At 36.3% G+C, this 26155-nt stretch overlaps 2 long non-coding RNA genes across 2 annotated transcripts; both read right to left on the bottom strand.

Moving 5' to 3' along the window:
• Window positions 1–9008: 9008 nt before the first annotated feature.
• On the bottom strand, window positions 9009–14078 carry LOC311444679. The gene is made up of 3 exons (XR_014697999.1): window positions 13952–14078; window positions 13448–13497; window positions 9009–11369 (listed from the first exon to the last, which is right to left on the bottom strand). It is a non-coding gene; the product is annotated as an uncharacterized lncRNA (long non-coding RNA).
• Window positions 14079–16153: 2075 nt separating this feature from the next.
• Window positions 16154–25393, bottom strand: LOC311444807. The gene is made up of 3 exons (XR_014698080.1): window positions 25261–25393; window positions 20246–20334; window positions 16154–18338 (listed from the first exon to the last, which is right to left on the bottom strand). It is a non-coding gene; the product is annotated as an uncharacterized lncRNA (long non-coding RNA).
• Between the last annotated feature and the right edge of the window lie 762 nt (window positions 25394–26155).

The following is a 26155-nucleotide window of genomic DNA, read 5'->3' on the forward strand; positions in this document are numbered from 1 at the left end:
TTCCACCCAAATCTATCATTTCCATTCATTTAAGCAGAAATCCTGAATAAACATGTACCTCCCTAGTCACTAGTCTGCCTACTTCATCTTGCTACCCAGCAAGGAAAGTCCGAACTACTACAGGCTTGCTACTTCCTGAGGCAAAAAACAACATACTTTACTACCTGCTGTGTTGGGTACAGAACCAGCTCTTCAGCTATTGCAGGTAAAAAGGAGAGACTGTGCCTGTAGACTAAGGTTCCCAATGAAGATGCTTAGGAAGAAAAAGAGATGACCAAAATTTAGGTCTGCTCTTCCCTGGGGCTCTCCCTGTTTAGGTATATTATCAGAGGGATTCATTCTCAGAAATGGCAGTTTTTTTTTTCTTTTTTTTTTTTTTTTTTTCCCCAATTAAATTGGTTTGCTAAAATGACCAGAAAGCAAATCCAGCATGGGAGTATTTTGGGGAGATTGAAGGGAAGGATACAGCTGCAGCCCCTTGAAAGCCTAATGGGAAAATAAATTCCACATGAAATGAGGAGTGGATAATTATGTGTTGCCTAAGAAAAATAAAACTGTTCCCTCCTAGAGCTTATTTTGTTTTGAATTTAAGTGCTGCTGGTGAATTTCTGTCTATTCAGAATGATTGGAAGAGATGAAAGTGGTGAGGAAAATCTACAAAAGAAGACTATACAGAAACAAGAAAATGCTCAAAATGAAATTGGCTTTTTCATCTTGAAACATGGATATTTTGGAGATGGTGAAGTAGTTACCTAATAAAAGAGAAAACAGCATGCCTATTAAAAGAGGGATTTAGAATGTTACATGTAACTGATGGGTTTCTGTTCCTTAAGGGTAAAAATTAAGTGTTTTAAAGGAAAAAATAAACCCTGCAGTTTCCTAATCATGTTTCAAATGATAAATATGTCTATCAGAGAAGGAGAAAAGTGTTCCTATAAACTAGCAGCAGTATCTGCACATAGAGATGAGGCAAAACTCCACAGGCAGCCTCTTAATGGTGCTTGAAACTGAAAGAAAAAACATCCCTTTTAAAATATCCTATTGAAAACATGGAGGAATTGGAAAGAATATGAAGTTCAGAATCCTCTTAAGACGTGATTACAGTGACAAGAGGATTTTTTTGAGGACATGCAATCCTGTGGTCTGCTCTGGAGTCTGAAAGGCTTGAGTCAGGCAGAGTTGCAGAGAGGACAGAAACAAGTTGGCTCTAGGTATGAAAACCCTGAGCTAGCTCCGGGCAAAAACTCATATAAACGGTTCAGTGTTATTCATTATATGAATGAAAAGCAAATGAATTTCTTGGCTGAACAGAAAAATGAGTCAAAATACATAAAGACAAGAGACGACTCATAACCACTATGCAATTAATGAAGAAAAAGTTTTATAAATATTGTTTTTTTGTTTGTTTTTTTTTTTTTTGTTTAGGTCACATATTTTGAATTCACAGAATCAGAGATGGGTTAAGGTTGAAAGGGACCTCTGAAGTTCATCTGCTCCAGCCACCTGCTCAAGCAGGGTCACTAGAGCTTTTCAGTATCTCCAAGGAGAAGACTCCACAACCTTCTGGGCAACTAGGGCCAGTGTGCTCCATCACCCTAACAATTTTTTATTTTGTTGTTGTTGTGAGGAAAAAGCATTTCCTCACCTACGGCCAGCCACTTGTGGATGCAGTTGTGATATGGTAAGGACATGTGGAACATGTCTTTAATTCTAAGGTATGAACCTTCCATCACTTTACTTCAGTAAAAAGCATTTTTCTCCCAAGGTTTAGCCTTCAAACCCATAAATCTCAGCAGCAAGTACCACATAAGTCTTCAATATTGGGCAGTGGATAGAACCTGTTTTTGCTTGCCATTTAACATTTGATGAACTATTGTTTTTTAAAATGCTGCAACAGCTACTTAATTTCTCCAGTATTGTGTTGGTTGAGCTTTATTTATTTATTTATTTGGGATTTATTAATTTTAAAGAGGTTATTGTTTTTTATTATTAATGATATCTATATTTCTTCTTCTTGCTTACATGGTGGAAGGTGTGTCACACCTCAGAGCACAGCACTAACTCTAGGCACCTGCCCTGGCTGTGTCACAGCAGACAGAACATTGGAGGTGGCTGTGTCACAAAGAGTGATATGGGCTGCCCAGGATGGGTATAAGAAGGGCTGCTGGTACTGCCGATGTCAGAAGAGCAGCTGGGCCACTCATTATTCCAGCAAAATGAACTTTCTTACAAGACAGACAAATAGAGTGTACTGTGAAGTTACATGCAAGGACCTGTGGTTTTCCAGATAAGGAACATACTGCATGGCAGCCAGGTGACCTACATTTACAGCTGAAGACAAAAAGGTAAGCCAACAGGGAACTGCATCTAACATACAGACACAGAAGGGGGGCTACTCAAATTGACCGTGCTTTTTAAAAGGGTAACCTGAGCAGGAGCAGCTGCATGGGGACAGTTTTTCCTGCTGCCATACATAAGAAGAAAAAGAGATCAATACTTAATTTTCAAGGATTATCTATGATTGACAATACCCATTGTGTAAAGTGAGCCTAGACAAGTCCGAAGCAGTTTCTAATGCAATACTAACTCCTTAGTGAATAAAAATTTTTTCCTTCCCATATCCTGTTCAAGCAGTGCCTGTCCCACTGTTGTTCTGGGTCCCAGCAAAGGAATTGACTGGTCCAAGATATGTCTTCTGTTCAGACCTAAAAGATTTTTGCTCTATTTACAATTGTAAGGCAAGTCTATTTTCGTAAATACTCGACTTGCCTGTTTAGAGGTTTGACATTTTATTGACAGCCATACAAGTTAGATTATGCAGATGGAACAGACGCTGCCATTTTTAGGTATAATTAGCATTTCATTTCCTTTCAAACAATTTCCCCCATCATGTTCAGCACCATCCCGGCAATGGAAACGTTCAAAAGAACACTCCACTACAGGTTAGTGCTATTTAAAAACAACAACAAAACACAAACAAAAACCTAAACAAAACTGGAAACCACACACCTTAATTTCTGAACTAAAGAACTGAAGTTTTGGTTTTTTTTTTTTTGTCTTTAATATCGATGTTCTACCAGTGAGTTAATACCTGGTAACTTCAAATATTTTAATATTTTTAATATATATTTTAAGCTTTAAATATCTTTTTAGTACTTAAATATCTTTTTAGTGAGTTAATACCAAGTACATTAAAATATTAAAATATATTTTTTAGTTTTGTTTCATTTAATTTCTCTCACAGACTTGTCATTTTATTAAATTTTTTCTTGAAGAAGGGTAAGAAAGGAGACCATGAATCTCCCTGACATTTGCACAAACAACTGGGTTTGCATTCCCATCAACCCAACACCTTGCTGTGTACATACAGCAGCCCTGTTACAGTCCTGGTGAGCTTCTGAGGTGTGTAAAAGAGGAGATGAATCTCATTAGACTTGAGTCAGGCTGCAGGGGTATTTTACTGGGCTGCTACAGAGGTGGATGAGGTCCAGCAGTCTGTCACATCTATCCCAAATGCAGACAGAAGATGACACTTTCTTCTCAAGAGGATACCTGGACCATTACTGTGCTTTCCCAATTACCACAGGGCCCTCTGAAGGCAATATTTATTTATTTATTTATTAAAAGCAGCCTGATTCTTGCTGAATCCTAGCCCAAAATTCATGATCCATAAGAGTATGCGGAATGGAGAAAAAAAAAAAAAAAAAGCCCAACACATGATAGTAATTTCCAAAGCTTCTCTCTGACATGATTTAACAACAGTTTGCCACCAACGGCAGCCTCTGCTTTAATAGACCTGATGTGTCATTTATGTTATTCTTGCCACCCACACATTTTCTGTAAAACATGAGGAATATTCATTTTGCTGTTCACTTCAGTGACAGCAGGAGAATGCCCCAAACAGTGTCTGGCATGTATCAGTCTAGTCTTGGAGACAAATATATAAGAAAAGCAGCCTCTAGATTTAGAGGTCTGTAATATTGGCCTGTAAAACTTGCCAGTGGTACACCACCGTGCAATGGAGCTTCAGGATCTTCCCAGTGTCACAATAAATAACCAGAATAAGTTACAGAAATTTTCTCTGCAAAGCACCCAGTTACTTGCTACCTTAATAAAATTGTTTACTGGTCATTTACTATTAATTATGTATGCCTTAACCTAACCATCAATAGAAAGAAGTTTTAAAGAGACAATCTAATAGTATTTAAGGAGCATGAGCTCCAACATCTGAAGTGTTACTGAATCTAGACAAATTTTAAGCTGAAAAATGAGCTGTAAAAGATTCTAACAGCAGGGGTTGGGTTTTCATGCTAACTGGTGTAAGCAAGATTTTCTTGGTTATGAAATTACCTGTAGGGTTGTGGTTTCTGTGCTAGGAACATACCTGACACACATGCAGTCATCATCAAGCAAATGCACAAAAATAAAAAATAAAATAAAAAGGATTTCACACTTACTTGCCACCTTGAGATAAATAGCAGAACTGAACTCGTTGCAAAGGGAGCCTGAAAGCAGCAGCAATAAAATTGAAAGAGTTGGGCAATTGCTCATATTTATTGAAAGTGTAAAAAAAGATTAATTTTCTGAATAATGAAATCTAAACATAAGCATCCATTTCTACTATTGTAGTCCAATAAAAGTAAATTAAACAGCAGCATAATTGATGGCTTTTCCTTGTGAGATAACATTCACAAATGAGGCTATGGAAATGAATCAAACTGTAAGTGCAGATCACATTGTTTACACAGAACAGGGAAAACCATCAGCCAAGTGTGAGCAGACTGTGTGGCAGCAATAGAAAAAAAAAAAAGAAAAAGTAAACTTTGAAAATTTACCTCACTCCTCTTACCTTAAAAAAATAAAAATAAAAAAAGCACTTTCGTTGTACTTTCATTCTTTGTTAGTTTTTCTTAGTCTTAAAAGATGAGGAATGATATTGTAAGCTAGTGGCAGCCAAATGAAAAAAAAAAAGAAAAAAAAACTTTCATGATGAGAAAGTTTCAAACATTGACAAGTCTCTGTCAGCTCTATATACAAATGGATTTTAAAATCAGGCTGTTTCTTTGTGCTGAACAGCCAGATGAGTCACTGATAGATGGAGGAGTTTGTAGTGCAGCAGACATGAAAACTGTTCCTTATTATAAACCAATATAGGAAATTGCATACAGAAAACCTATATTTAAAGACAGACACACAAAAGAGTTTAATGAAGATGTTTTTGCAGTCTCACTTCAGCCTCCTCAGGCACAGGCATTTCCCTACTCCTCCCAGCATTGCAGAGAAACACAGATACACAGTCAGTGATAGAGACCCACTTCTGGGGTCTCCACTCCTAATCTCTGAACCCTGAGAGTGTGTGTATGTGTATATATATATATACACACAAACACACAATATACATATTTCACCCAGAGACAGAGGGAATGTGTGCAATTAAGTATGTGTAATAATTATATGCAAAATTATATATAGATACATATACCACTTTCTGACTTATCTAACCTGCATATAAAGGGGACAGGGACTTTCAAACAAGGTCCCTATCCTCGGTCCACAGCTGGATTACAGGGTTTGCACAGAATGTGGCAGAGCCTTAATATGTTTCCTTAAGGTGTTGCTTAACTTTGCAAACCAATGCTCTCAAATTGGAAGTTAACCATTCTTGCACCTTTTCCCCTCCCCCCCCCCCAAAAAAAAAAAAAAAATCCACCAAAGAAAGTCCCAGACTTCTTCACATGCGTGCCCCAGTCAGCTATTCTTTGACTTCATGAGATGAAATCCAAGCTCTCACTGATGCATGAGGGTGGGAAGAGAGGCATTCCCTCACCTACTTGGGAACAAGAGCCTGAGGACTTTGGCCAAGATGTTAAACTTCATTAAGCCTGTGGAAAACTAGATACTTGACTCCAGATAGCAGTGATCCAGAGGTTTCTTTTCCAAGTACCCATCTTCACTATTTGGCTCAGTAAAATGTTCTGCAAAGCGCTCAACAGGAACTACTGCCAGTGAAAGAGCCAAGGCCTGATGGGAACCCTGGAATGGGGATGAAAAATGAGAGCTGCTGCTGGCCACCTCTGCCACACCTCTGATGTTGTAGACAACATCAGAATTTTTGGTCTTTTCTTGGGGGGGAGGGGGAAGGAGTTACCCCTTGTGTAAAGTCTGTTAGCTCCCTTGTGTAAAGTCTGTTAGCTGAATGCCAAGCACACAAGGACATGGCTATGCTTGTTTTTTGTCCTCCTACTGTAGTGTTGGGAATCAGATGCAGCAAAGGCACAAATGATCTCTCATTTTCTCACGGAAAATCTCAGATGACCTCCGAGATGTGCTACAAGCACAATACTTATTTTTTTTAGATAAGGCTAGTCTGATCACCCTTTTCAAGGCAACTAAGTTATAGAAGTACGCCAGCGCTTATTTGTCTCTTCCAAAACACCTAATATATAGGATATTCTGGCATAAGACTTTTCTGGATGTCACACAAAAGCAATAGCAAGAGCTGAAGCTGAAATTATGAGCTAAGTAAAAACAAAAATAGATTCATACAATATCAAAATACATGCTTTCCCTTATATGGTTAATTCTCTCCCTTGACATATTAGAAGCTAACTCTGAAATCAATAAACCAAAACATCTCACAGTAAATTAAGTGCAAGTAAAAGAGAATCCGATTCAAAGCTTTTTTTCTCTACAACATAAGCTAATAAATGAAACAGCTACACAAAGTAATAAAGAGGAAATATTTCTAATTTATGCAATGTTACAAAAGCTATATCCATCAAGTTTCTCTGGGGAAATGGACTGTATTAATAGATCCCCTTCAAATCTAGCCAAGAAGGAAATTAAAACTGGCTTAAATTAGAAATCAAAACCCTTACTATAACAATGAAAAAAGGATTGCTGAACGACAGACAAAAAAAATAAAGAAAAGAAAAAAATAAAAGAAAAAAAAATCAAAAAGCCCAAGAGCTAACTGTAAGACTGACCTAGCAAAACTATTTTGTGAACATGCATGTTAGGACAGCTCTGTACAGGAAACATGAAGTCACCACAGCATTATGTAGTTCCCACTTTTAAATGTATTTCTGAATCCTGAAGATATCACTCAACTCTGTTTCTTTAAAGAATAATTATTGCATTACTACTATATATTATATATGTATATATATATCTGTGTGTATATATATATATATATGTATGTATATTTAGTTAGTTAGTTTTGATGCTTCGTTGACAGGACAAAGAGCAACTATCCAAATTGCAACCTGACTCTGGCAGAGGCAGAAATATAAGTCTGACTTCACACATAACCTTCACATTAGCAGAGTTTATCACAGCTAACTGAGCTCAGTCCTTTTCAAGGACACTAAAACCTTCAGCTGCTGAACAGTTTGAAATGTGGCAAGTCCTCAGCAAGAACTACTATGCTATACCAATCTGCCCTTGTAGACCTCTGCTTGTTAAGGTAGACACAGAAACTCTTCTTAAGCCAAAAGCAGAGTTCATTGCACAAAAACAAACAAACAATCAGCTGTGAAAAAAAAAAGTAAAACAAACAAAAACCTAACAATTTCTCATCATTTCTCTCACACCATGAGATCCTTGGTGCAAAGGTTTTTGTTTGTCTGTGGGGCTGTTTTGGGGAGGGGGGTGTGTGGAAATGGGGCTGGCTTGTTTTACATTAAAAAAAAAAGGAAAAAGGCATAATTGAAATGGCTTGTAGGCGATAGTGTTAGATGTCCTAGAAAGTTTGTAAAGATTTGAAAAATCTCCTGCATATGTAAAACTAGGGAAAAGAGAGGACCATGCAATTAGAAAAAGCATTTACCAGCTCAAAGTCTGAGGGAGCATCTTTAAAGGCAAAGAACTAAAAAGAAAAACTGTTTACTGTACTACGCTATTGTTAAGAGTCACAGTAAAGAAAAACAGACAAACAAGAATACAAAGAGAAGATAAAAGCAAATAGGTATTCTCAAAAGAATAGTAAAAATAAAAGTTGAACTTCCCTTAGAAGCAATATCTTAAAAGTATTCCTCTCCTAAAACCTCCACAGATCTCCTATCCCTGCAAACTCGTAGGCACTAATGACACTCGTCATTGTCAGGTTCAGGCTGCAGAGGTAAGCCAACACCTCAGAGTCACAGGTACTACACAGACAGACAAAGACACCAGTTCTTCCTGGATCCCCCTCAGTACAGACAGCTGCAAGAAAGAAGCCCAGAACCTTGAAGACTTTAGAGTATTCTTCATATGAAGCAGACTCCTTCAATGCTTAATTACTGAAGCCATATTACTGAACCAAGTTGAAACATGGTTTTCTTTTCAGTAGATGAGAATTAAGCACAATCATCCAGGAAGCCTCTAATGTCTACATATAACCTTTTGGATTTAGGCATACAACTATAAACATATACATGTATATATATGCACACACGTATATAGAAACATTTATTTTTCTTTAGAGCCCAAGATAAAAAAAAAAAAAAAACAAAACAAACAAAAAAACCACAAAACACTAATGACGTAAATCACTTCAGTTTTTCCAATAGTTATTATTACCATACTTTGCTATGAGTTAAGTGATGAGTAAGATTTTTACTCCATCTCCCCAGGCTTACATGTAATTCACAGATTGGAATCTCTTTGCAAGCTCCACAGAGAACATTCATTAAAAAAAAAAAAAAAAAAAAAAAAAAAAAAAAAAAAAAAAGCAAACAAACCCACAACACTAATAGAAGTATTAAAACTGTTAGTAGAGAAAATAGAACCTTATAGTTACTGTCAACAGTATAGATGTTCTTCATACTCTGAAGTCCAATCAACTCCTCTACATATACAAAGCTATTATTCATACTTCACTTTTGAGAAAAACATTAAACTGATGCAAAACCTGAACACTATGTAATATGTTGTCTGGATTTTGAAGAAGATGGAAAGAAGAGAAAGCCATCCTTAGTGTAAAATACAGCTCAAAGGACACCTGATTTTTGAAACAATGCTAAACAGACTTTGGTAGTGGAAAATAGTGAGGAAAAAGAGGACAGTGGCTAAATTCAAAAGTCCCCAAATACTTATTTCTTTAATATTTGCCTGGAAGTTTAAGGGACCTTTCAAAGTGTTTAAAAGACTATAAAAATAAGCAGGTTTTCTACATGAATTCTTCAGCCATCTTGTTACTACGTACTTTCACTGAACATTGAAGATTTTCTATGTACTTGCTAATTGAATTTTTGTACTATCATGCTTAATTACTCCTCTCAGGGGTCTTCTGTACGTCTCCCACATCTACATTATGCCTGCCACACAGATAGTTGCAAAACCAGCTGTTAAGTGTAATGTAAAAAAAAAAAAAAAGCATATATTTGTTTTTGTACTCCAAGATTTTGATTGCACGCAGTATAAGTTTTAGCTCGAAATTTTAGGGCTTTTTATAATCACTGCAGATGTTATATTCAGTGCAGTTGGAACTCCCTACTCAAAATCAGACCAGTCCAGCACACTGTGATAAAACTGAACTGCTGCAGAGTATGGAGGGAAACAAGCTTTCAAAACCTATTTTTTCTTGCAACTGCTCTCTCACACACCTTTATCTTCACCCTCCAGAGAAAACAGTTCCACTGCATTGGGGCTGCCTTGACAGCCGGCAGTGTACTACTGCCAGCTGAGGGAGAATTTAGAAAGGAACTAGTTCAAATTCAAACAACTTCTACAGAGTGCATCTGGAATTATACCATCCAGGCCAAACAACTGGATTGTTCATTAAAATCATCTGATTGCCATGCACTTATCTTTGTGCTCGCAACAAAAGAAAGAAAGAGAAAGAAGATCTGCTTTTTTCAGTCCTTTGTACTATCATCTCTTTCTATTAGAGTCTGCCTATTGGACAGAGATTTTGCCATGATTGGTTTCTTTGACATGTATTTCTATTGCTTTTCATCTGAAAGGAGAAGGTGTCTAAAAATTAAGCGAATTGTTCATTAAATAGCCACCCCTGCTTTGAGAAAAGGTTATTCTTTCTTTGGATTCTTTGATGCTGCGTTAATGATGCCTTTCCTTCCAGAGTCTTTGTGCATAAAAGGCAAGCTCTTGGAGAAAAATTTGGAAAATAAACCTTTTTCCTCCCATCCTTTCCATGGCAGTAATTGAAAAGATAACTGTTTTGAAGATAAAGTTGATTTCTGATAAAAGATCTACTCTTTAAAATGGGAGTCTGTTGCTGTTAGCAGATGATTGACATGAAAAAAAAAAAAAAAGATCCAACAGAAGGAATGTCCAGACTGGCAACAACAACAAAAAAAAAACAACAGTAGTCATAAGTCAAAATGATTCCGCTGAAGTATTTCTGGGCTAGAACTGTTTTTGTTGTTGTTTGTATTTCTATTGTGTTTAAACTATTTGTGCATTTAGATACAGCAGGAACATGTTATCTCACTTCAAATTATATTATAAAAGAGAGGAAGAGAGGAACCAGACAAAAGTCTCCTTTCTGCTATACTCTGTATGCAAAAGCCATCACCACACCCTTTCAGACTGCAGGGGTGGGGGGGGGAAGAGAAGTGCCAAGTAAAGAAAACAACAAGGAAAAGAAATATAAGCCTAAAAAGAAAACAACAACAAAAAGCAAAAAGGAGACTTGATCAGGAAGTACTAATGTTAATAGGCTTGATAAGAGAAATATCACAAAGAACATGCAGTGTGCTGCCTGGGGAGATGTTTAACTTGTGTGTGGACCCTAGCACTAACTATGTACAAATTGTATGGTTTGTGTTTATTTCTTTTGGGAATAAATAAATAAATAAATAAATTTATATACATCCAGATTTCACAACCAATTTCAAAATAAAGCTTGCCATGGAATATATCGTTTTTGAAAGACAAACTACTTTGGATTATGTCATATATAATTAATATCTGGAACCCCCTCCCTCTAAAATATATAAACATATTTGGTAGGACATTATATATAGAAAGTGACTGAAGGAATGGCTCTGCAGTGCTCATCCACTTTCCCAACAACCTATAACTATCTGAAAGATTTGAGACCCCCAACGCTTGCACAGCTTCACGGTGACCAGCATACAGGATGTGTTCAAGCTCCTGTACAGGGGAGGATCTCCTTTGTTGGTGCAGAACCTTCTAGTCTGCTTCAACAGCAGCAGCTGAAGCCAGCACTGGGACAGACTCCTGGAGCGTTGCCTTTTATCAGCACCCTCTTCCTCTGGACCTGAGTGTAGCTGGCTGCTGGTCTGCATCAACTTCTGTTCAAGTTCTGTGGACATCTGGAGAGCACATCTGTTGCAGAAGACATATGCTGTTGGCATCCAGCTGTACATCAAGGCAAGGGAGTCCCCAGAAGTCTCAAATATATGCTGAAAACCAGAAGAGAAAGGCCAATACTCATGAGGGTCCATATGCCAGTGCCACAAGGGACAAGATCAGATGTTTCTCATGCTCCTCTGGGGTCTCCCAGTCCTTCTCTATCTCTCTGCTTCCTTTCAAACTACAGATACTGTCAGGATGACAGGGAGCCCACAGCTGCCTGTTGTCCTGAGATCTTCTAGATTGCAGACAGATAACTTATTTCATCTTTGTTCTGATGATCCTTTCCTCCAGGTGCTTGCAAGCAAGGGTGTTCCCAAAACAGGCACTGTGAGGATTGTCTAGAAGATGGTAGTCATTCCTGAGCCAGTAAATGGACCCCTCAAAGCATTCAGACAAACAGGATAGCAACTGGCTCAGGAATGACTACCACCTTGTCCTGAGTCACAAGCTCAGATACCGCAGACATAGCTACTCATGAAAGGTATAGAAAAAGCTCTTGTACTTTCTTGTACTAGAAAGTTTTGAAAAACAAAAAATTTATAGTAAACCCAAAGTATAATTCCAAGAGGTGTTTGCAAAAATAATCAGCAGAGATGAGAATTTTTAATTGATGACATTTTTCTTACAAGAAGAAAATCATGGGAGAAAAATCCAGTACAAGGAGAGACAACTAAATCAATACAGCAGGCAGAACAGTCACAGGAAGATTATAATCACATCTGTTTCTTTTTTGTGTGCTGTAAAGTCATTACACAAAACAGAAGCTTGAATGTAAAATTTCAACTAAACTTTTAGATTTTTTAAAAAGTATTTTTGCTGGATTTGTTTAAGCTGAAACCTTTACAACCCATCCATGATAGGGAATGAAAAAATTCTGCTTTTTCCCAGCTCTGTGAGTGTTTAACCTTGGAGCACAGTGTGATGAGCTTAGCTGCAGATGTCACTGTATGGTTCAATGTGGGAGAGACGTGAAGAAGAAAGATGAGCTACTGCAGTTCGCAGATCAGGTTATTTATGGTGAGAGGATCTAGAGGTAGCCTTGATTATGAAGACCTGCATCCAACTGAGTGCATTTTTTCTGCAATTACAATCAATTAAAAAATAAGATTCCTGTGTCTTAATAGAACACTTTCCTTGTTCTGTCATACTCTAAGCAGTAAAACAAAATTAAGAATGTTAGCTATATATAAGTAAAAAAGAAATAGTGAAAATAGGAAAAAGCCATTTTAATTCTTGCAAAATTCAGCAGAATGAGGTATGCTCTAGGTTGTAGTAGTGTTCTTCTCAGATTTTCAGTACATTATTTCCATAAATATACAAGAAAAAGAAAATAGACTCATCCTGTGAAATTTGTGAAGTAACGAAGATTTAAGGCAAGAAGATGGGTCACATCATACAAAGACAGTGTAGAAAAGGATAATGATATATTAAGATGTATAAACTGGATATTCCTCAGAAAACACAAGTAGTAATAATTTCATTTTACCCAGAATTATCCAGGGGTTAAAGTACTACTCTCAGTTGGTATTTATGTGTTGTTTCGTATCTTTTAATTATTTAGAATTAAAATGAAAAGGGTAAGATGTAGAAAACATGACCTACAATGAGCCGTTGAAGTAATTTGAATCAGATTGCCTGGACTAGAAAAGGCTTGAAGGGAAGTGACATTAATCTAGAAACCTGACTTAAGAATCAGATCCTGAATATAGTGTGACAATGACATTTAGAAGTGATTTTGTAATAGCTCACCCCACCTTAGGTGAGTAAGGGACAGATTTGTGTGTCTCAATTGGATGTATGAAAAAAGTCACTCAAAAAGAATCCTGCAAAGATGCAGTGAAAGCAAGAATTTTTTGAGAAGTGAAGGAAGAAAACTGCAGATGCACAAAGCTGATAACAATGCTTGTTCCACTAACAGTACCCAAGATAGGCCTCTTTTTACAATCAGAGAAACCTCACTAGCTTAAGATATAACATTGCACAAAAGTCAGACTTAACACTCTTTAGAGGCCATATTATCTTCTGTTATCAACTAAGTGATCTGCGTTTTTTTGCAGTCCACACAACTTAGAAAGCAAGTAAAGGAGAAGTTTCAAAATATTCACTCTTAATATACAACACGTACATCACAACAGTCTGTCTGTAGCTCCACATAAACGTCCAATTTTAGCCATGCTAAGGAATCACAGAAAAAGTAGATGATCATTAATCAGCTGAAGATACAGTTTCCTTATGAAATAATGAGACATAGGACAAGACATCTTTAAGCCAATCAATAATGTTTTATCACTGTATTTCTTTCTTCCTAAAGATCCTTAATATTATTCTGTCTCACAGTACTTTTTAAATATATTCATTAAGGGAATTAATCTAATATACACTTAGATAAAGGAGACAACTTATTGCCAAGAGATTTCTATGTTTGCTTTTGCTACTTAAAAACAAGATTTTGAAAATCTTGATATGGGTTTGAAAACCAAGAGAAGTCATGTATGTTATTATCATTGTTACAACTTTAATATTAATTAGTTTTAAAATCATACTTGTAAGGAAAAACAAACAAACAAACAAAAGGATTCAAAGGGAATCAGCATTTTTAAGCTCAAAAATGAAAAAGTTAGCAAGTTACCTTGCACTGATCAGTCAGACTTAAACTCTGGAAGGAAAAGGAAAACCACACAATAAAATTGATATTTTCAAAAATGCTTGTTTAGAAAAGTAAGAATATTGCAACAAATTCAGCAACATTTCAGGTACTCAGACAGCACTAACAGAGGTAATTAAATGATAAACAGCGGTTGGGCAGGACATGAGGAACAGCTGAGACTTACCCTCCCTTTCTGCTATTCAAGATGAAATTCAGCTGTAAACTGAGAGGGTTAATTTCTCTTCAGCCTGGAGTCTATGGCAGAAGTTATCAGGCTGCTCCTTGACTTCCACCAACCCTGGCAATAGAGGAAAGCATACATTTTTGGGAAAGGTTATCTGATTTTCTCTGACAGTTCAAGGAAATAATGAGCCCGGAAAACTTCTCAGCTTATAAAATAAAATAATAAAATAAAAAAATATATAAAGCTAAACATCCCTAAATATAAGAAGGTGATGATGTCTGCTGTGTTATAGGCAGGAATTGAGGCTTAAGGGTCTGAGCATCAACTGACTTTCATGTAATTTGCTTGATGCTTGTCCAGTCTGCAGCTGCAGAATGATGCCAGCATGAGGATTCCAGGGTTTCTCTCCTTTTCTGACAGGTGTCAGTGTATTACAGACATAAAGGTAGCTCACGGGACATTTTCTGTTTATCTTATATCTAGCAAGGAACAGAGCATACAAGGAAAGCTCAATCACTTTTTATTTTCAATAATCATACTGCATTTGCCAGGGGACATTGGCTCAGTTATTTGCACATGAGCACAAACCCACACAACTGCTCCCTCTGATGCAGTGGCATTTTGGCTCTGCTGTTGGCTCCGGGTGAGTGGTGCAGTACAGTTTTTGCTTCCCTCCAGTGTGTTATCCAAGAGAAGGGAAACTACAGGAAAGGGGAGGATATTCACTCAGTGGTCCAAGGAGGATCTTGTTTTAACAACCGATTAGTATTGCTGTGCCATTGCATTTCTCATTAATATCCCTTTCTTGAAGCTAGGTACAATTTGCACCATGTTTTCCACTTGTTTGAGCTTCAAGCTGTCGCTCAAAAAATTAATTTTAGCTGGGTTCATCTTTCCATCACAATCTTTTTTTGTCACAGTGGTTGATTAATTCTATGTCATTGTTTGCTCCATTACAAGATTAATTGCAGGATGAGAGAATATATGACATTCTGGTGAGAATACATCAAGTTATAATAATTCCTCAATGCTACAAAACAGCTTTTTTTCCTTATCTAAATTCAAGCAAAATGCAAGTAGTGGAGTGATATTGGTTTGGTCTGTACTGGATAAATATCATTGATAGAATGTAAGGCCTTCTTTGGTGTTTTGGTCAAGGTTTGCTACCATACTGTTCATTCCCTCCACCTCCATTAAGCAAAGACCTTAACCTCTGCACTGTATCTCCTGAGCTCTTGAAAGAGACAAGGTATTCTTAGAGTCCAGATAGACTGATAACAACAGACAACTGCATGGAAATTTCTAACATTAAGAACAAGTCTACAGTCAAGGCAAACACTTGGAACAGTCAAAACACGTATCTAGTGATACATCACAGAACAGCCACTGATAATCTGCATATTTCCTGGTAGGGAACACTGTGGCTGGGGTTTTCCTCAGGTGGGGCTTGTCCCTTTCCAGTCCATGTGAGCTGACACCTCTGGTTTTAATGCACTCAAGATGCAATTCATGTATCTGAAGAAAGGACAGGGAGGGGTCTTTGGGACACTCTTTCTTTAGTATGAAATGGCATAAGATAAACAGCACGTTTTATCTAAACCTTCATTGGCTTACATTATAGTATACATTTATTTCCTCATGTAGCTGCTTTGCAAAGCACATCTGCAATGTTGTACTGCTGCTTGCAATGTATGATGTAGTCACACATCTCTGTGAACTTTATTTGTACAGCTTTTATTCCATTTATTCTACCTAATAATTTGAAGTTATGGAATAAATATTATCAATGAGTTAGACAACTGACTTGGTATTTCACCGCTGGTATTTCATCTAAGTTTTAATGTATTTTCCCTGTTCTTCACTTTGCCCCATTGTATGGAGAAATAAAAGTTTTTTTCCAGAAATGCCTATGTTCCCCTGGTGCATAACATTGTAAAGGCTTATTCCCTTCTGTCTCAAAGCCAAGGAGAACATTCTCTCCAGTTTCAATGAGAGACAGCTTAGGCACTGCTTGTTAAATTACTTTTATTAATAAAGCTAAATGAATTGCTTTGCATCATAATAAATTGAGGCATCCAAGCCAAAAAGACAGAACACTGCACAAATACAATACTGTTTGATACCATTACGTATGGTTTGGTACCATAATCTGTGAGATTTTTACTGAGTTAACTCAATAAATATAATAGTACAGTATTAACTTTCCTATAAGTCCTGCTCCCAGATTTTGAATCCCATATTTCTTATTCCCTTCCTCTTCTCTTTTTTCTCTTCCATACCAAAACAGGTTTTGACCTTGCACCTTTTTTGCCACTATTGCATTGCACAGTTCTATTGAAAAGTAAAAAAATTAAAGCCTGTGCTGTAACAACATAGTGAAGCTAAGAAATATGGAAAAATTATAAAATGAATTTCATTATTCACAGGCAAAACCAACAACAACAAAAAAAAAACAATCCTCTTTAATACTGCAAGAATGTTATAATTCAAAAACAAACAAACAAAAAATTGGTAATCCATTGAAGAGTATACTTAACAAAAAAGCACACAAGGTCCCTAGGTATTCCTGGCCATATGTCTTCAATTTATGAAAGCTTTCTATCTCCTTGTCTTTGTTCTTTTCACATCTGCAGTATAATTTATGAGACAATTTTTAATGGAGAGCTTTGCTTCATCAGTTCAGTCCTTAGTGGTCAAAGAAAAAGGAAGGTGTAACAAAATAACTCCCATGCATAAAACACAGATGTAACATGCTGGAATTCATTAAAGGTATCCTTTCTTTGACCCCTCTTACTCAGTCTCTTCTAGTGTTGAAATTTCATAGCATAAGAGTGAGTTTTCACAGTGTAGCAAAACAGTGTGAGGAAAAATGCTTTATTCTTTTTTTTTTTTTTTTTTAAATTATGTGTTCCTGTACAGCTTTATGTTTTGCATGAACAAACTTTTTATTATTACGGTGTTTAATAATTGGTGCTTATTTAACATCACGGAACTGATTTTTGATTTTTTTTTTCTCATTCTCTTTTTTACAGGCTTTTGACTTATTCTTCTTTCCTCTTTTTGTACACCAATTCAGAACATTCAATTCATAAAAGTTCCCCTTAAAAATTAACTTTAGCTTTAATTTTATCAGCACTGATCCACCAAGATGAATACAATACAGATTGTCCTGATTTGAGTATTGCCTATGTATGTGTCAGAGATGTATCAAAGTCCAGTTGATCTTTGCAGAGATAGAGCCAGGCATGCAGTGTCAGAAGTACTTGGGATTTTGTTCCATGCCACATGCAATCCCAGTAAGACCAATGGAGACCCATTCATATAAGGAAGAGATTACTGTACACATGCATAATGGGCCATTTGAAAACATTATACGTAAAAAAATCAGGGAATGAAATCCTAAAAACAGGTGTTGAAAATATTTTGTCATCTTAGCAGCAATTACTTCTTGATTTATGCATCAGCATTGCTTATAAGGTAACCACGCTCAAGACCCAAAGCCAACAGCCTACCTACTTCCTTCTTTAAATATTCAGACTTTTCCAATGTGTCATAACATATCATGTGAGGCAAATCTGACCACAGAGGAAAATAAACCAGATTTGTCTTTTACAGGTAAGTAAAATACATAAAATACATACTGTATGGGGAACTGATGTACCCAATTGACTGAAATCATTATTGGTGTTACAGCACTAAGGCTGTGATTTTGAAAGTCATACAATGACTTTGGGGACTTAATTTGTAATTTAATAGGAAATACATGACTAAATTCTATTGGGAAAATCCCATAAGTAGCTTGGAAAATTTCAATATAAAAACTGAAGCTCAGTGAATTGGTCTGGAAAAAGTTTCACTCAGTCTCTGTGTTCATTTGTCCAAGTAGCAGGGATGAAATCATGCCCTGTGTGGAAGAGGCAAAGGAAATATGTGGAATGTGAACAATGAAGGATAAGCTGCTTCTAAAAGTTCGCTCCCACAGGAATATTAAATATACCCTTTTACAATGATCATTACAATACTGCACTGCAATATTCCTGCTGGTTGAGCAATTACTGCAATTCCTCTTCAGTCTCAGCTTTTTCAGCCTTCCTGCACCACAGAGTAATGCACTGAGGAGAGAACTTGCAATTTCTTGTCACCAGGCAGATGTCACCACATCATCAAATTGTCACGTGTTACAGTCTACAAGTAAAGAGGGGAATTAATGAGGCAATATGTACATAAAGAAAAAATGTGTACTTCATTTTTAAAAACCTCAAGTTTTTCCTCCTTCAATTAAAAGTTTTTATTAAGTGTTCATCAAGGTACCAGGATTTAAACAGGATTACTCAGCTGCTTGAAGTTTGCCATTCATTTAAATATCTCATAGCATAAGGAACCTAATGCTAATGCATGAATTGCTTTTAAGTACTCACAGAGTGCTGTTTTTTCCCTGTCTTGGGGCTGTTAGGTATTGTTCTGAGCAATGCTAGAGAGCATGAATAAGTAGGTAGAGTGGCATCCAGAAAGAATATCTGGATATATAAAGCCTTGTAGGATTTTGCAGGTATTTTTCTCCCTCCATGCTATAACGTCCATTAAAAAAAAAAAAAAAAAAAAAAAAAAAAAAGTGAAATACATATTAATAAATCTAATGTGTAAATTAAAGATGTTTCAAAACAGTTTAGGTTTTTATATGCCTCTAAGAAAGCAGGACACTTTTATTACCTACTGTCAGGTAGCACGTAAATAACTGCAGATCCAATTGCCTGGATTTCTGAAACTTGTCAGGGAGCTTAATAGAAAGATTTATGAGAACTTCAAGCCTTGGATTTAAATTCCTCAGTATCTTTCAAACTGCAGTCTTAATACTAAACTTCTCATCCTCCAAACTGTCTGTAAATTCAAATTGAAGCTATGAAGAGATGTTAAAGGCTTTTATTTTGCATCTTAAATTCCATTCTCATGTCCTGTTCAATATGCATTATTGCTGGGAAGTCCTTTGTGCTTTGGAGTAATCTTATAGCTCATACCAGCTCAACCTGCCTTACTTTTCCCTAATATGCATTCAATTTACCCCCTACCTCTCCCCAACAGTACATTGCTGGCATCTCATTGTAATATTTAATGTCAGTAATTGGGACAAATAGATTATTTTACTTCTGAAAAGGTCCATTGGGAGATTTTGATGTCTGTATTGGTTCACATAATGGGGATTGGATTTGGATTACAGGACTGTGGTCCAATGCCAGGAGAACAAGGATGGTGGTAAACATGATTTGAAAGGAGAAAATAAATTTCTGTCCTTGCAGCTAACACCAGACACAGTCTATATATATATATATATAACAGTCTCTCTCTATATATACAGAATTTAAAAATGTCAGGAAAAAATAAATTCAAAAATGATCCCCTAAGTCACATCTCTATTAGAAATGCTAATAAGAATGTAAGATATGGATAATTGTTTCTCACACAGAACAGGTACTAAAATCTTCTAAGATTTAAACATATCTCAGCATGTTGCATTTAGATTTTAGAAATTATTTTTTCTATTAAAACAACATAACTGTATATTAGATGCATACCAAGTTGTATCTAAACATTCTTATCTTTGTAGTTATCTACATTTTTTCTTAGTTAAAAAATAGGTTAGAAATTATTGAAACTATGTTTTAGTTAAATAGCTGTGATATATCTCCAAAGGAAAAAAAATAATATATATATATATAAACCAATTGCGATCTAATACAGAATGTGACTATGCAGAGTGACTTATAGCTCTTTTGGCTATACTTGAACTAGATGCGTACATACTGCCACAATGAAACCTGCACCCGCACTTTCTTCAGAATGATTTGTGTTCAAGCTGTAAAAACATTCTCTGTGAACAGCAAGGTAACAACCTACAAATAGGTATATATCCACTAAAATCAATATAGCCATGATTATGCAGCAAATGGGGGGGGGGGGGGGCAGGGGGGGGGGACGGGAGCAAATTCACTACTGTTTGGGCAAATCATATTTTTTATAGAAATATGTAATTGAATTGAATTTGGGAAAAGGTAAAAGTCTAAGTAAGAAAACTTAGATCTACAGAAAACACATACTTGCTCTTCATGGCCACACTATTAAAGATCACTGCAGCACACATTTTCATCTTTAGTTTCATCTTTAGAAAGTTACATCTTTCTGCATTCTGCAGTGAGAAAAAACATAATGCATTACTTAAAATTCATGTTAATAATTTAACAGATTTTTCATGTCTCAAATTTACTAACAAAATTGTATTTTTCTTTTCTTACATAAATAAAATTATTTCAAGGAAATTATATTAGAAAAAAAGTATTCCTAAACTTTCATGGAAACATAAAAATTCAGCAATCAAGACCAAAACCAATTCCTAGCAATCTGTTCTTGAAATTCTTTAATTTTCTAAGTTATGTATCTCTGAAAAAAGTTTCAATCTAATTTTAGAGTTATACTCTTCAAAAGAAAACATATCTTTATATAACTGTGTATGGTGGCATTTGTTAGGAATTTACAGAATACTGGAAAAACAGCATGCCAAAGAGCAACCACAATTAATTCAGGCACCTGGCACAGCTGTACCCCAAATAACATTTACCAAGGCATATTTTTGGAGATTGTAAGATTATATCATATGATATATGATATAAGTGAAATAAGATGCTACCTGGCACACCAGAAAATGTTTCAAGTTCTTTTAATAGAAAACTTGCCTCAGTAGACTTCACTGAAGTACCGTGTAGTGACAGATTGCACAGCACTGTTTTTTTTTTTTTTTCTTCTTCCCAAAATCACACAGATTTCCCTTGAGGTTAAGTTTAAAGTCAAAAGAAATTCTTAGCTCACAAAAGGCTTTTGTTAGTGTCTCAAACAATCTTTGAAACGTTGTTAGGCCTCAGCATCCCGTCGCAGAATAAAAAGTGTTCTGTGTTCAAACAGAAGTGAGATTTCCAACCTCAACTTCAATATAGATTTGCCATTGCATAGCAGCAAGTAAGGGTAATTTCACAATCCTTTGGTTAGAGCTTTATTTCAATGTTCAAAAGTTGATAAAGTGAAAATAAATGTTTACTAAATTGGTTTATGACAATTGGCTTCAATGAACAGGAGCAATGAACAATACCCAAAGCAGAAAAGTCTTGAGAATTACAAAGATTTTCATCCATTTATTCAGGTAAAAGCAGAACAGTCTCTACTGTTGGAGTAGCTACTATGCTGGAGTAGCATAACCCACAGAAGTAATTTCTGAGTCAGAATATGTTTTCCCCATCCTCACTGTAATTTTAAACTCAAGTTCTCTGATTCTTTACGCATTGGTACATCTCCCAAGGTGAAATGAACTTTCAAACTGTTAAGAGCTGAAACGGTTAAAACAAGGAAAATGCTTGATTTCTCATTCCTGCTATCAGTTCAAATTCACGTGGTCTCAGTGACATAAAATAAATCAACTGATTAAATAAAATAATAGCTTGTATTGTCAATGAATATATTGGCACTTAATCAGTGAACTACTTTGTGTTGTTCTTCACATGCATTAATCCCCAGCCTAAATGAAATATTCTTTTTATTTAATTTTTCAATGTCCCTTCACAAAGTAAACTCTAATTATAAATGAAATTGTTTAATTTTTCCTTCTGAACATATTTTGAAATACATAGGACTAAAGAAAATCATTTTCAGAAAACACATATTTGAATTACAAGCAGCTGACAAGCCATCTGGAACCACTAATTTCTAACAACTCTTGAAGCTGTAAATCCATTAAAAAAGTGGGAAAGGGAGGGACAACATTGGCTCCATTTAAGTTTCATCATAACAGACTGGTAGTCCCAAAGCTAAAATCTTCAAACCAAGTCTTATAGCGTTTTAGCAGTTTTAATTAAAGTGAATGGTATTTGAGAGGCTGCGTAGAGGAGTTTATATCCTGATATAGGTCAGTTATTGGTCAGCAGTGGGAATGCTGCTAAGCTAACTTCGAAATTCCCTAGGGTGACCTGCACTAAAACCTGCTATGCCAAGTCTGCAGTTGCTCCAAATACCACTATATCCTTATTTTCTCCCTGGCTTTACTGACTTATGCATGAGAGTGACAATGCTGTTGCCCTCATACTCTCTAGCTATCCTCTCTTAGGTTCCAAATGCCCACAAAATTACCCGGAAAAAGTAATATCTACTCCTCTTAAAGAGCAGAAATTTACTCTAAGTGTGGGATAATACAGATTTCTTATACACTTTTCCCACAGTTCTGATCCCCAGATCAGAAGTCGTTTTTACATGTACTAACAAAACATATATCTTTAATTGCGTGTATTTTTTTTTTTTTAAATGTCATATGTTTTTTGTCCAGAAAATTACTTTTCCCTACACACAGCCATCATTTCCCTATAAGGATATACACAACGTCCTCTCCCCAGTATGGGGTTTGAGAAGGGTCTGGGTTCACCTTCAGTTATAGCAGTGTAAAAACAAACTCAATCAAACTTGCTTGGGCTGGAAACAAAAGCCATATTTCTGCATAGCCAGGAATTTGCTAAATAAGGTAATACCATCCACAAATGAAGTATTACCTTTCCCAAAGGTGAGGACTGCAGTGCTTTTTCTTCTCTGGTGAAGTCCCCTCAGGGGAATGCAGAGCTTCCCCGGGTGAACTGAGTGCCTGCACTGGAGCATGAGCAAGCCATGCCTCTAGAGCTTACTGGACTGATGCTGGAAATCCTTCTTATGATTTCCTCATTCAGAGAAAATTTTACAAAGAAACTAAGTTGTGAGAGAAGCAGTAACACTGGACTTCTGTGCCCTGCCCTATCCAGGAATTGTTTTTCCCCTGCAAACATCTGTAAGTAGTATAATTTGATAGCTAAGTTATGATTTGGTTTTTCTGGAAAAATAGTAGCTCATACGGATCTTTATCAAGCCTCTTAAGAATAGTCACATCTTTCCCTTCCCTTACTCCCCGCGCCCCCCCCCCCGCCTCCAACTTTTGCATTTTCCTGTCGGTGTGTAATTATCCACATACTCAGATCAATTTATTAATGTATGCATAAGCGCATTCTCTCTCATTTTTTCTTTCCTGTAGGACTTTTACATTAAAATAACAACTTAGACTGCTCAAATCACCCAATTGCAAATGCACTTTGATCAAACAATGACTCAAGGAGACTCAGAGATTACTTCTGGAGGGAACGACAAGACAAATTGATCCGTGCTGTCACTGGTGAGAAACAGCTCCTGAAAGGATAGTTCTAAAATGCATTATCTTTAATGTAATCAAAGGAACGTTTCATTTAATTTTAAAATGCCTGGCAATATTTGTTAGTCCTATTGTTTCAGGGGTTACTGTGACAAAAGTTAATCACACTGACTAGACAAACACTAAATTGTTTAATTACGGCTGTCCTACTTGATTTGTGTAATATTTTTCTAAGTAATGTATGCGTAGATCCTTTTTAAAATAGTAAAAGCATAGGTGCAAATAATCTTACAGTGTAGAGGTGATGAGAGTGAAGATTTGAGGGTTCTGGTTGTCTAACAAAATTAAAAAGTAAAAACATCTTTTTCTTAATACCTCATGTCACATTTTAGATGGAAATGAGGAGCTGAGGCATCCCCATGGCATGTTTTTTCAAGAAGGCATGAAGTAGATCATAATCCACCCATGGATTACCCAGGCAGCATGAGTGAAAATTTGGTATATTGCCTAGACACTGTTCCCAAAGTCAGTGATTAGTAGGGGTTTGCAGCCTTCTGCTTATTTTTCAGCTTCAGCTTTGTACTTCTTGGGAAGGAAATGTAGCTCCAATGGCACCGAGGAGTTGGAGAGGGTCTCTGGAGGCAAAACACTTCCATCATCAAGCAGCAAGAGGCCCTGCTAACAGAGGGAGCTGAAAGAGCTGTGTCCATATAGGGTATGAGACATGTACACTAGCCAAAGCTTGCTTTTAGCAGGCTGGTACAAGGCAGGTTTTAAATGCTTTATCTGAACAAAAGGAGAATATTTCTCTATTCTTAGGTATTCCCATAGGCTCTAGAAAGCAAGTTAACATCGAAGCTGGCTCTTCCTTATGACATTTATTTCTGCAGCAGTGATTCATTATCCTTCTGCTTTATCCTCTCTGAGATGATGATGGCATTCACTTGTCAAAGAAAAAGAAAAGTTTATGAGCCAGTAGAAGGTGGACAGCTGGATTTAGATAGCTAAAAGATATGGCAGGAAAGAGAAGCTAAAATGAAAAAAAGGAAAGGGCATCTAGAAAAATGAAGTTCTTGAAGTGGAATACTGTGTAAGATTAATAATTTGTTTTAGGGATCTTCCAATGGCCATTCCATGCATAACAATTCACAGACATAAAAAGAAAGATAAACTTTAAAACTTTTACAAGGGAAAGAAATGGAGTATGAAGAACTTTTGTATATTCTCAATATCATGGAACATTAAATGTAAATCATGAACAGACCACAACCTTGTAACAGATGGAGAAAAGATCAGAATAATTACATATGAAAAACAGGATTGCACCAAAGGAAAGAAACTGAGTACTAGAGAGATTTGGCTCATAAAGCCAGGCCAACTCTCTGTTAAACCAGGGATAATGTCCTCTCTGTCCATCTGTAAACTATGTGGTTCCCCAGAAAAAGAATTAGCCCCTGTATTCTATGTTTCAAGACAACAAGATGTCTCACATTCTAGCATAAAATTAATATACATGGAACTTAGCAGGGAGGTTTCAGATTTATTGTTGTAAGTAAAGAATTTATTGCAACACATTTTTTTTTTTCACATTTTTCAGATATGCTTTTTTTTGTTCAAGAAACTATGTTCTCAGAGATCATCAGCAATAAAATGTTTTTTAGAGCCAGCATATCTCTTCTGATTTGTTTTCTTTGACATCCCCCACCTCAAAGTGAGCCAAGCTTAAACATAGCAGGAATAAGTTTTAGTGGAAAAGTATCCTTTAAATAAAGCATATACTTACTAGCATAAACATATCAAACCACCATCAAGACCTAGATTTTGGGTGATCGATATATTTTCCAGTACTCATTTCTTTTTTTTTTTTTTTTCCAAGACATCAACCCTCATTCCACCATTGCTCACCTTCACACCCATCATTTTCTCACTCCAGCAGAAAAGTGAAAATGGAAGTAACACTTCAAGTCAAGAAAACAAACAAAAGCACTCTGAATGTGGCGATTTAAATAAAAGCATTTCTGTGCAGCCTCCCTCTTTGCTGCAGAAACAAGAAAGGAGACGCACTTGGTCTGCTTTTCATTTGCAGCAACAGCTGCGGTTGCAGGTGCAAGAGCTGCTCCCAAAGGAACTACATGCACAGGAAGAGCCCAAAAGTAGTAGCATAATTTAAGAATAAGTCACAGAATAAAATTAGGAAAAGCAAAAACAAAGCAAACAAACAAAAAACCACAACCAAAGACAAAAACAAACAAACAAAACAAGAATCAGATTTTAAAGTTCCAATGAAAACACTATGTATGTCAGGTGAAAATACAGCTTCTTAGTTACACTGCAATGCTGAGTTCCTACCTTCTCTTGGCTCATATATTACCTACTCTCAATATATATATAGCATGATATATTATCACGATATATTTCTATGGCAAAGTAGGACAAGTTTATGGAGAATACTGATGGTTACAGCACTAGTTCATGAAAACACCTTTCTACTGAGTTGTGGCTCTATTACTGAGAATACAGAATTAGATTCTGGTATACGTGCAGTAATAGTGCTACAGATGTAGTCTGCCATTAAGAAATAGTTAGTTGCCCTTCAAGATCTGTTACAGAGAATTATTTTTTTCTGATTTACCTGACTGTAGCTCGAACACTTTCTCATAAAGCTAAGCTGTAACGGATCTTTTCTGACAAACAACACTTATCAGCTGCTGAACTTAGGGGTCACTGAGGTGGAAAATGCATAGAACTGCTTTAATATTCTAGAGCTTGATTACAGGCTTGTAACTAGTTATACCACTTA

This window comes from Aythya ferina, assembly GCF_964211825.1.
Source record: "Aythya ferina genome assembly, chromosome: 14".
Classification (NCBI taxonomy): Eukaryota; Metazoa; Chordata; class Aves; order Anseriformes; family Anatidae; genus Aythya; species Aythya ferina.